At 35.2% G+C, this 11313-nt stretch overlaps 1 long non-coding RNA gene across 1 annotated transcript; it reads left to right on the top strand.

Annotated features, from left to right (window-relative positions):
* The first annotated feature begins 2237 nt into the window (after positions 1 to 2237).
* On the top strand, positions 2238 to 9834 carry LOC138147353 (uncharacterized). The gene is made up of 3 exons (XR_011164779.1): positions 2238 to 2371; positions 8209 to 8302; positions 8387 to 9834. It is a non-coding gene; the product is annotated as an uncharacterized lncRNA (long non-coding RNA).
* The last annotated feature ends 1479 nt before the right edge of the window (positions 9835 to 11313 follow it).

Genomic DNA, 11313 nt, shown 5'->3' with positions numbered 1-11313 from the left:
TTAGGCAAGTCCCTCCCTTCATTGTCCTCACTCTCACTCTCTGCCCTGCCTTTCCTGCTCTATTTCACTTATTCTGTTGGGCAAACTCCTCTCACTCCATGTGACTCAGGTTCCATGTGACTCAGGCTGTATCACACCTCTGAGTTGGGCCAGAGCTCAAAGCAGGTCACGTAGGGCTATTAATGGGCGGGGAAGACTTTCCTATTCCATTAACATTATAGCAGGATAGCCCTGAAAGTTACATGCTGAATTATTATACACGTTAACAGAAAATCAAGCTGTATATGAAAGAGATTCACAGTTTCATGTATAAATTTATTTTTTTTTTGTTTGTGTATAGGGAAATGCTAGTTTTATTGGTGTTTGTTAATTTACAAAGAATTTTATTTAAAGAGAGAGAATATGAATTTTCTAATTATTTTTGTGTAGTTGGGAGATTAACTTTGAGTATGGAACACTTCCTAAAATGGCAATTCGTTGATATGTTAATTTTACTGAATTATTCTTTTTTTCATGTCTTTTTAAATCTTTCTTATAAGTGGTAGCTAGATGTCAGTGCCCTAAGATCCAAGATGAAGATTGTTCATGTAGGAACAGACACTAGGATTCTTCTCAAGGTCAAGCATATTAAAAATTTAAAGTGGTGTAAAAATCAATTAAAATATTAAATTAGGAAAGTTTAAAAATGTATCAAATAATTATTAAGCACTTAGTATATTCATAGCACTGCACTAAGCATGTAGTGTGGGGTGAAGTGTAATAGTAGAGGTGATAGAGGTCCTAACCTCAGAGAGCATACAGTCTCTACCTACAGTAGGAAATAACATACATATACAAAAGGTATGATAGAAAATACACAGAATGAGTGGATAATGGAGAGTCAAATAAGCACTACATCTAAGAAAGGAAAAAAAAACATTGTTTACAAAGAAGATCAAGGAAAACTTCTTGGAGGTGGTAGTATTTGAATTGTTTTTTAAAGAATTGATATGAACTCAATGGACCAGATGTGATATACTGTTGGATGGAAGATATAGAAGGAATGGCAAAAGCATGAACAAAAGAATGGCAGCAGAAAAGTACAAGGAGTGGATAGGGCACAATTGGTGATACAATTCCCTAGGCTAGTAAGTAAATGGTAAAGAATAGTGTACCATAAGGTATAATTATAGAATGCACACATTCTCTCTCTCTCTCTCTCTCTCTCTCTCTCTCTCTCTCTCTCTCTCTTTCATACTGTATAGGCATGTGCTAATACATGTAAGTATCAAAATGGATATATGACCTAGATGTAAAGAGAGATAGTACAAGAAAAATGAAAGAATTGTAACATATTACCTCTCAGACTTATGGATAAGCAAACAATTTATGAATAAACAAGAGATAGAGAGCATTATGAAGTGTAAAGTGGATAATTTTAGTCACATTAAATTAAAAAAGGTTCTGTACAAATAAAACAAATGTAACCAAGATTAGAAGGAAAGCAGAAAATTAGGGGAAATTTTTATATACAGTTTCTCAGATAAAGGTCTCATATTTCAAATTTATAAAGAACCTTGTCAAGTCTATAAGAATATGAGGGGAGGGAAGAAAAAAGGGAAAAAAAGAAAGTTACATGATAACTTTATTACATATTTAAAAGGAATAGCAAGTTGTACATAAGAGTTGCAGTTTTATATGAAATCATATTTTTTTCTATTCTACAATGTTATGGAAATGTTTATTTCTTAAGTTTAGAATAAAATTTAAAAAATCAAAAAATATATGTAAATTTGTGTGTGCACATAAACATAGCACAATAATTCAGCCCAGTTATTCTTTAGAAGTTTTTTTTTCTTTACCCTTTGTTTTTACTGTAACTTTACTAGGACACTGACATTAAAAACAGATTAAATTTAGGAAAATGTACTCTAAACAATGAACTGAAAGCTGATTCTAAATATAACCTTCAGACATTTGTAACAAGAACATATTCTCATGACTCAAAAAGCAGTAGGGTATCAAATTAAAGTATCTAAAGCTTATTGCAGATTGCAGTACCTTTAAAATTTAAAGAATTTTAGAAAAAATATTGAGACATTTGAAAATAAAAGCAGGTCACCTTTCCCAATAAAGAAAGGACTGATGTAAATTTCTTTAATACTGCATAGTTTTTCAGCTTTAGGGGTGATGGTGGTGAGGGGAACTAATTTGTTTTTCAAAGCACTTAGATAACTTACTCTTTTTTTCTTCTCATAGTCCAATGAAAGTGGAAATGATGGAATAGGTCTGACCAGATTTGACCAGGACAATTAAGGTCAGACCAGCAGGTGTTGAAAATGGATATGAGATAACAAGACTGGAAGATTTTGTCTGCTGAACAGGTGTTGAGGTGAGCTACATATAGCGGGGCTAGGTAAAAATTGAATCAGGTGAAATAGAGGTCAGTACCCTAAGATCCAATCTAAAGATTTGGTCAGATAAGAACAGATACTAGGATTCTTCTCAAGGTCAAGCAAGCCAGGTGGGTGAAAGGGAGTTTGTAGCCAAGAACCAAGGCTACAGAAAAAAGGGAGCAAATAGATGCACGGTCTGCAGGCTGGGTTGGGACGAAAGCCAAACGGACAGTGAAGCAGGAACCAAGCCAAAGTCGGAAGCAACAATCAAGAACTCTCCAAAAAGCAAATTGAGCTGGTAAAGATTTCCTATTAAGTAACACTTTTTAATGGGTTGTATTAGGTTTATTCAGGTCAGCCCCACCCTAGGCATGGGGTACAGTCAACTATTCTTCCAAAGGTCCAGGCACCTATTTATGGAGGTAGACTGATCCACATAAGCATTAAGTAGCTCCATTTTTCTCAACCCAAGAATCCTACAAGTCAGTCAGGAGACAGAATGCCACATCCCCAGAGTGGAAATGTAGCTGTTTAGAATACCTACTAGCACAGGGAAGGCTATAACTTCCTTCAAGTCTTCAGAAGATATTGCTATACAATTCATTCTGAAGGGTCAAGGCCAAAGTATTGTTATCAGGATATTAGCCCCAGATGTGACTGGAGTTGCTTTATCTCAGACCAATATATTCACCTCAGGATTCCATATCTCTCTCCTCTTTACCTGCCTCCTTTTATTTCTTTCTCTCTTCCCTTTGCCTCTTCTTTCCTTTTTATCTTTTGTTGATTAGAAAAGGATTTTCTCTTCTTTCTTGAACTCTTCCCTCTCTCTAATTTTCTCCTCTTCTCCATTTGTTTCTCCTATCACCTTTCTTATTTTTAATCTCCATTTTTGTCCCAATTTCTTTCTTTTCTCTCTTAATCTCATTCTCTCTCATTTCTTTTTTTCTTCCATTTCCTCCATCAACTCATCCAGTTTGTCTAGCTCTTTTTATGCCTTCATATCTTTCTTCTTTTTTTTTGTTATTTCTCTTCTGAATTTTCCTTCCCTTCTTTGCTCTCCTGGCCATTTCCCTTTTCCACCTCTCTCTTTTCTCCCTTCCTCCTATCCTTTCCTAACAGGCCATAATGTGATATTGAAAAATGTATATTATCATTGTCTTTAGGGAATATGGTTTTATGTTCCTTGATAAATTAAGTTGCTATTTGGCCCTCTATATGAACATGTAGGACTATGTGTAATACTTTTCAAATATTCTTGATTTTTTATTGAAGCTTTTGTAGATATTATATACTTTACAAGAATAATGTAATTTCTCATGGCATTTTTCCCATTTAATGATGCACACTGACTCTGATCCTTATAATAAACATGAAATAATAGACACTTTTAGTTATCTGAAAAAAGGTCTAAATTATTTTTTCCTGGTTTTTTATATTTAACAAGAATTTTCTTTTTTTATTTTTAATTTATGGGGCGAAACAAGCATTTCCATAACATAATATAATAATTTTTTAAAAAAACAATGCACATGAAACTACAAATTCATTATGTACAATTTGCCATTCCATTTAAATATATAATAAAGTTATCGTGTAAATTTAATTTTTTTCTTTTTTCCCCTTTCTTCTACTTTAGAGATATCTGACTACCATTAGACACCAATGATATATATGAAGATATATGTATGTATGTATATATATATATATATATGTAAAATCCTTCTATACATGCTACTATTTACCAGTTCTTTCTATGGATGCAGATAGTTTCTTTCTTCATATGTCCTTTGTAGTTAATTTGGGTATTTATAATAGTCCAAATGACTTATTTGCTCAAAATCATTCTTAAAACAATACTACAGTTACTGTATTCTCAGTTCTGCTCATTTCATTTTCCAACAAGAATTTTTATTAATTTCTTTCTCTACTCTCTTAAATATGATCTTGCAAATACAATTTCTCTGAAGTTAAGCACCCAATTATTTATACTTACTCATATAGACATTTTGTGTTTATTATTGAACAATATGAAAGGTTCTAAATATTTATAATTTATTTATAATATTTATATTTTTATTATATGCAACAAATATTGATATATAATTATATTTAATAATATAATAAAGAAATATTTATAATAGTGCCCATCAGAAATAGTTGTGTCCATCTGCACATTCAAAAAACTGCTGTTCCAAGAGAGCAGAAACATGTTATGAAGTTGTTTCATGTAGATGTTTTGGGTGGAAAAGGATAGAGATAAGGACTAAATCTATGGTTTCATAGGTATGGGAAATTCCTCCTGGGTGAGAAAACTCCCTCTTCCAATGCAGGTTGGCACTGTCTTTGCCATTTATAATCTTAGAGTACAGAGAATTTAAGTGACCTGACCAGAGTCACACAGTTAGTCAGAGGTAGAACTTGAACTTAGATCTGATTGGCTTTGAAGCCAGATTTCTATCCATTACTCCAAAAACAACTTCTAAATTAATCAAATGACATTCCATCTCACATTTCGATGGCATCAGCACATCCTGCCTTCTATGTCTATTAACCCCCATTAACCCTATTTCTTTAAAGTACACCTAATTTTTTTTAGTGTGACTTCCACTCTTATGTGCCTGAATGACTTCACTGGTACCACAGGTTGATTAGTCTCTCTCACTAATTCACACATTCAAAAAAATGACTTTCAAAATGCTGAAAAATGTGAGGTGGCAGAGTTTGAATCTGGCCTTAAAAACTTACTAGCTGTGTGATCCTGGTTAGGTTATTTAAATTCTCCCATCTCTATCTCCTTATCTGTAGAAATGGCTATAATAATATAACCTACTTCATAGGGTTGTTGTGAAGAATCAGATGCGATCACATATGTAAAGTGTCTTGCAAACCTTAAAGTGCAATAGAAATGCTGACATTATTAGCCATTATAAAAAGACAAATGAGCTTCATGAGGCAGCTTCCTCCATTTAAACAAAGCTTAAAACACAAAGAAAAAATAGAGGGACAGCCTATATGCAAAGGCAGGGAGACAGGCAGCAGAGTGTCATTTAGAGGAAATAATGAGTTGGCCAGTTTGATTGGACTGTAGGGCTCACAAAGGAGAATAATGTTCAGTCAGCCTAGAAAGGCACGTTAGAGTCAGCACGTGAAGGGCTTTCAATGCCAATGAGATCATAGAGTCCCCAAAACTTCAGGAGTCAGGGAAGGACATGACGTGCTAGATTAAACACAGGGTTATAACATAAGATACAGATAACATGGCTAATGATATTACATGCAACTGAAAAGGACAACAATCCCTTCTATATTATGCCCCTGTAAACGTTGCTCTTTATTTTGTAGCTCTCCCTCAAAGATTGCACAATGCCTTTAATCAAAAAGCAAGCCCATCTTGGCATGGTGCTGGACAGGAATCAGAAGCCAATAAATTTAAACTCAATCTCCACACTCACCAACCTTGGAGACAATAATATTTGCACTACATGCCTCAAAGGATTATTGGAAAAATCAAGTGAAACCAAATATCATGAAGACATTTAATAATTAATAATAATAATCATTCATGATAAGAAAATTGTTAATGACAACAATAGCTAACATTTATATTACCCTTATTATGTTTAAGGTACTGCTACTCTTACTTGTTCCATGTAGAGTTGATCGATAGGCTGCTAGGGTTTTCTGTACCTTACAGTAAGACTGCATTGGTTCAAATAATGCTTTGCATAAGCTGTCTTTCTTTTTCTTCTTTTCTTGATAGTTGTTTCACCCTCCCTTGCCTCATTATCACATCCATCCTTTACATGTGTTCTCTATAGCAGAGATCTATATCCCCTACCAAGTTTGTGAGGAGGATGTAGTTCAACATTCTGGGACCTTGTCAATAGTGGTTCTGACTTCCCTATCCTGTCATGTCTAGCTCATAAAGTCATTTCTTACCTGTGTGGGTTATTTAGGATCTAATCAACTTATCCTACCAATGAAAGCATTTAGACACCTAAGAGTAGAAGTCACACAATAAAAAAATTAGATATGCTTCAAGGAAATAAGGTCAGGATTTGATTAGTTGATGGGATGTTCTTCAACTCGCAATATTCGCATGAAACAATTTTGCACAAAGTTTCTGCTATGTTTTATATATAGAAGAGGAATGTATCTCTGGAGTCTAGATATATGCATAGGCTTTCAGTGTATCTTATGAATATTTAAAGCCTCCCATGTTGTTTAATTAGCAAACATATAAAACATTTTTTAGTAAGAATAGATAATTAGGTGCTTATTAATTCATGAGAAACACAATGCATTTGCAAGATCACAGTTAAGGTAACTAAAAGGAGATGTCCAGCAGGAAGATATTGTAAATTCATAGCTGAGGACTAGATATTTAGATGGAAGGAAGAAAATAAGCATTTATTAAGAACCAACAAGATTCCAGGCACTTTGCCAAGTGTTTACAAATATTATGTCAGTTGATTCTCCCAATAGCCCTGAGAGACAGGTGCTATTATTATCCCCATTTTACAATTGAGGAAATTGAGGCAGGTAGAGGTAAGTGACTTGGTTAGATTCACATAGCTAGTAAATATCTGAGATTTTATTTTAGCACAGTTCTTTCTGACTCGAGGGCCAACACTCTACCCACTACATCATATAGCTGTGTCTAAATAAGGGCATCATAAACACCATTACTAGTCTAATCTATTAATTGTTATGAGCTGATGAGAATAGGGAAAGAAAAAGAAGAGGTATCAGGAAAGATCTCTAGGGTATACCTACACATGGCAGATAGAGCAAAAGACTCTGAGATGGAGTGATAAGAAAGGTAGGAAGAGAATCAAAAGAGCTGTGTCATAAAAACCTGGGTAGGAAAGAGAATTCTGGAAAGGGGAGTGTTCAATATTCTCAAATGCTGTAAACATTACAGAGGATGTGGAAAATGGATGAATGAAAAAGTATTTCTTAAGCACTTATATTTTAAGCAGTGTGCTAAATGTTGGCAATAGAAATATATAATATATACACATGCATCTACATATGTGTTTATACATGTATACATTACATACATGTGTGCACATATGTGTTTGTGAATACATACACACATATGCTATTCTCAAGGAGCCCACAATCTATTGGGAAAGACAATGCATATAAAAGTTTAAAAGTAAGGCAGATAGAAAGGTCCCATAAGTTCTTATGTTTCACCAGTAGGTCCCAAGGATCTGGAAAGCACAGAAATAAAACAGATAACAGTATCTGGAAGACTTAAGGATTCAGTAATAGGGCAGGTGATGAAGCCTGATGGTCTTCCATTTCACTGAAGGGTTGTAGTTGGTGACAATTAGGTCGTCAGATGTTATATCCAGCTATGTTTCTCTTCTTGCTCCATGGGGTATGGGTGGCTCAGGTTGGGGGTGGGGAGGGGAAGAGAATAGGAAAGAGAGGAGGGAGCTATTAATGATTGTTCCCCATTTTTAAAAGCCTGATCTTGACCCCTGAAACTATTCTCTTATTTATCTCCTCCTTTTCACATTCAAACTACTCAAAAAAGCTATCTACACTCATCACTTTGACTTTATTACCTCCCACACACTTCTTAATGCTTTGTAATATGGCTTCCATCCCTACCATTTGATTGAAATTTTCCTCTCCCAGGTCACTGGTGATCTTATTGCAAAATTAAATGGCCCTCTCTCAGTTTTTATTATTCTCCACCTCTCTACCTCATTTCCCACTGTTGACCACCCCATCCTTCAAGATATTCTCTCTTCTCTGGACATCCATGACATATTCTCTTCCTACCTATCTGAATTACCTGTCTTAATATCTTTTTCAGAGTCATCATTTATGCCCTGCCTCCTGTATGTGAAGCCCAAAGCTCTATCCTGGACCCTGTTGGATACACTCTTGCTGCCTACAAACATATCCAGGTCTCCTCTATTTTTAAAACAAACAAAAAACTTATCTCACCTTACCTTATTATCCTTATATTATTCATTTCTTCCCTTTCACAGATGAGGAAAATGAGATTCAGAGATCATGTGACATACAAGATTACATAGGTGGTCGCAGAAGAACCCAGGTCTATTGACCTCCAGGCCCAGTACTCTTTTCACTAGTGTGATTTATTATACTTTTCAGATAAGTTCAAATCTCTTCTCATTATTATTGAGAAGACTAGTTGCTAACAATTTGAATTAAATATGTAAGTGGGTTAAATATAGTGGCATCTATTCTGATTCAACCAATTTCTATTATCATGGAAAGACTTTGGAAGACTGGGAAACCTCTCTGCATGTGCACAATTTTAAAACAATTTACCAAAAGTTACATATGCTGATAATATTCAAATGTTGCATGGGCTTCCAAGGAAGGCAGTCATTGGAGGTCTTCAAGTTAGGACGGGATGACCACTTGTTGGGGAATGTTGTAAAAGGGATTCCTATATAGGTACAGGTTGGACTAGAATCATGAGATAACTCCTCAAGTCCCTTCCAACTTTGAGATTTTCTGATTCTGCATCAAATATTACAAAAATATGGATAACACTATGATCCAGTGGGAAAAAATGATAGAACAGCATCACAAATTTTTAGTTCTGGCTCCACCACTGATTGGCTGACTGATTTTAAGGGTATGAACGAATACAAAATAAGATAATAAATATATATGAAAGAATTTTTAAAAATTCCAACTTTCAGAAGCTTTGAAAAGTAGATAGTAAGTAAGGAGGAGTAGAGAGATGGTTTTGGAGTGGAGAAGATGTGGTATCAATTACTGCTTCTGACACACAGTGACTATGTTCCTGGACAAGCTACTTAAGCTCTAATTGCTCCTAACAATTCTCTAGAAACATGTTTCTGAGCAAAGTGCTAATGTACATTGGTAGAACTCTATTTTCTACACCATTTAAGTCACAGGTCTGCTTTAAAAAATAATAGTATTGGGGTGGCTAGGTGGCACAGTGAGTAAAGTGCCGGCCCTGGAGTCAGGAGGACCCAAGTTCGGTTCTGGCCTCAGACACTTAACACCCCCACAAAAAAAAAAAAACTAGCCATGTAACCTTGGGCAAGTTACTTACCCCCAACTTCCCTCCAAAAAGGCAAAAAATAAATAGTACTCTTCAAATATACTGAAATTCTACTCTGATGTCTTTTATGGCATAGAGATCACCTTGTGTTCCCTAAGGCTATTTATACTAGAACACAAGCTCTAGTATACCATGTTATGGCCCTAATGAAAGACAGTACATGCCTTTCAAGGGCAATTTTATTCTTGCAAATTGTGGGGAAGATTGTACATTAGGGGATGAATGTTTTGACCCTATAGCAATTTATGAAGACCATCCCTACCTAAGGTATGGAGGACTCAGATTTTTATCAGTGGAGAGAGTTCCCCACAGATGAAATCACAAGTCTTTTTAAAATGTTGAAATATTAAAATATAAGCTACTGCCATGTACTAATATTGCTGACAAATCTTAATGCTCTCTATATTCCTTCTGTTTCTATCCTTAGTATTATTGTTCCCCCATATTATATCATAAATCTGGAAATGTTGAGCTGCCTGGGCTCTTTCTCAGTAAAGAAATAAAGCATTGGTCTTGGAATCAGGAGACCTGTATTCAAGTCTCAACTCTATTAATAATTATACCCATGTCCTTGGGTAAATCAAGTAATCACTTGAGCCCCCAATTTCCATTTCCTTATCTGTTATATGGGAGTAATCATGCTTATAGCTCCAACCTACTGTTGGAGGTATTGTGAGAAAGGTGCTTCAAAAACTACTAAGAACCATATACTGTGAGGTATTAAGTAGAGAACCAAGAAAATAAATTACCTTAAAGAGAAATAAAAAGCTGTTCATTGTGATATGTCTTCTTCAAAGCATCTAGATATTCTGATGCATTTGAGTCCCTTGGCATGGGATGAAATTCCTTAAAATAACAGGTGTAATGGATAGAGCACCAGGCTTAGAAACAGGCTTAGAAACACACTTACTAGCTGTGTGACCCTGGGTAAGTCACTTAACCCTGTTTGCCTCAGTTTTCTCATCTATAAAATGAGTTGGAGAAGGAAATGGGAAACCACTCCAGTATCTCTGGCAAGAAAACCCAAAATAGAGACATGAAGCATCAGATATGATTGAAACAACTGAACAACAAGAAAGTAGTAGACACTATGTACTCAACTATATTCTACTTTATGGAGTGGTGTGAGGGCACAATGAAGGGCAACAAAAGAGAATCATTAGTATGCACACAAAAAGGGAGCACCAGGCTCTTCCGAATGTTCATGTCTGCCTTAGACTTATGAGCAAGCTGGTCTCAAGATTCAGGTATTTTAACTGTCCTGAGGAATTTACCACCCTTGTTGTTAGACTATTGCCAGTTATGTTTAATTGCTAATCGAATCTTTCTTATCCATTCTCCTTTACCCAGTAGAGTGAAACAAAGATAATAATCTTCCCAATTTTACTTAATCTATTTAGGCAATCATCCTTGAGAATGCTATAAAGAATTTAGAAACAGGTTTCAAATTATGTCCGCAATCTTCTCTGATAAATCTATCCCACATCTCTAAAGTAGTTATTCCAAAATGTCTGTTATTGCATTAGACTAATTTCTGTACATGCTGTTTGGTAGCACAATGGCAAGAGTATTGGAGTTAGAGTAAGAGAATTTGGTTACATCACCTATGAAAGAAGCCATTTGGAATAAGTCATCTCTAAGCTCATATGGTTCTATGATCCCTGCCCCACCCCCAGTAGAATATAAGCTTTTTGAGAGAGGGGTTTTTGATTTTGCCTTTGTATTCTGATCCTGGAACATTGTTGCTGTGTCATGTCAGTCATGTCTGACTCTTCATGACCCCATTTGGTGTTTTCTGGGCAAATACTGGAATGATTTCCCATTGCCTTCTCCAGCTCATGTTACAGATAA

Source organism: Petaurus breviceps, unplaced genomic scaffold (assembly GCF_028583685.1).
Source record: "Petaurus breviceps papuanus isolate PSGF00001 unplaced genomic scaffold, PetGlider_PUasm1.0 90784, whole genome shotgun sequence".
Taxonomy (NCBI): domain Eukaryota; kingdom Metazoa; phylum Chordata; class Mammalia; order Diprotodontia; family Petauridae; genus Petaurus; species Petaurus breviceps.
The sequence above is the reverse complement of the archived record's forward strand: the minus strand, read 5'-3'. Positions and strand labels throughout refer to the sequence as shown.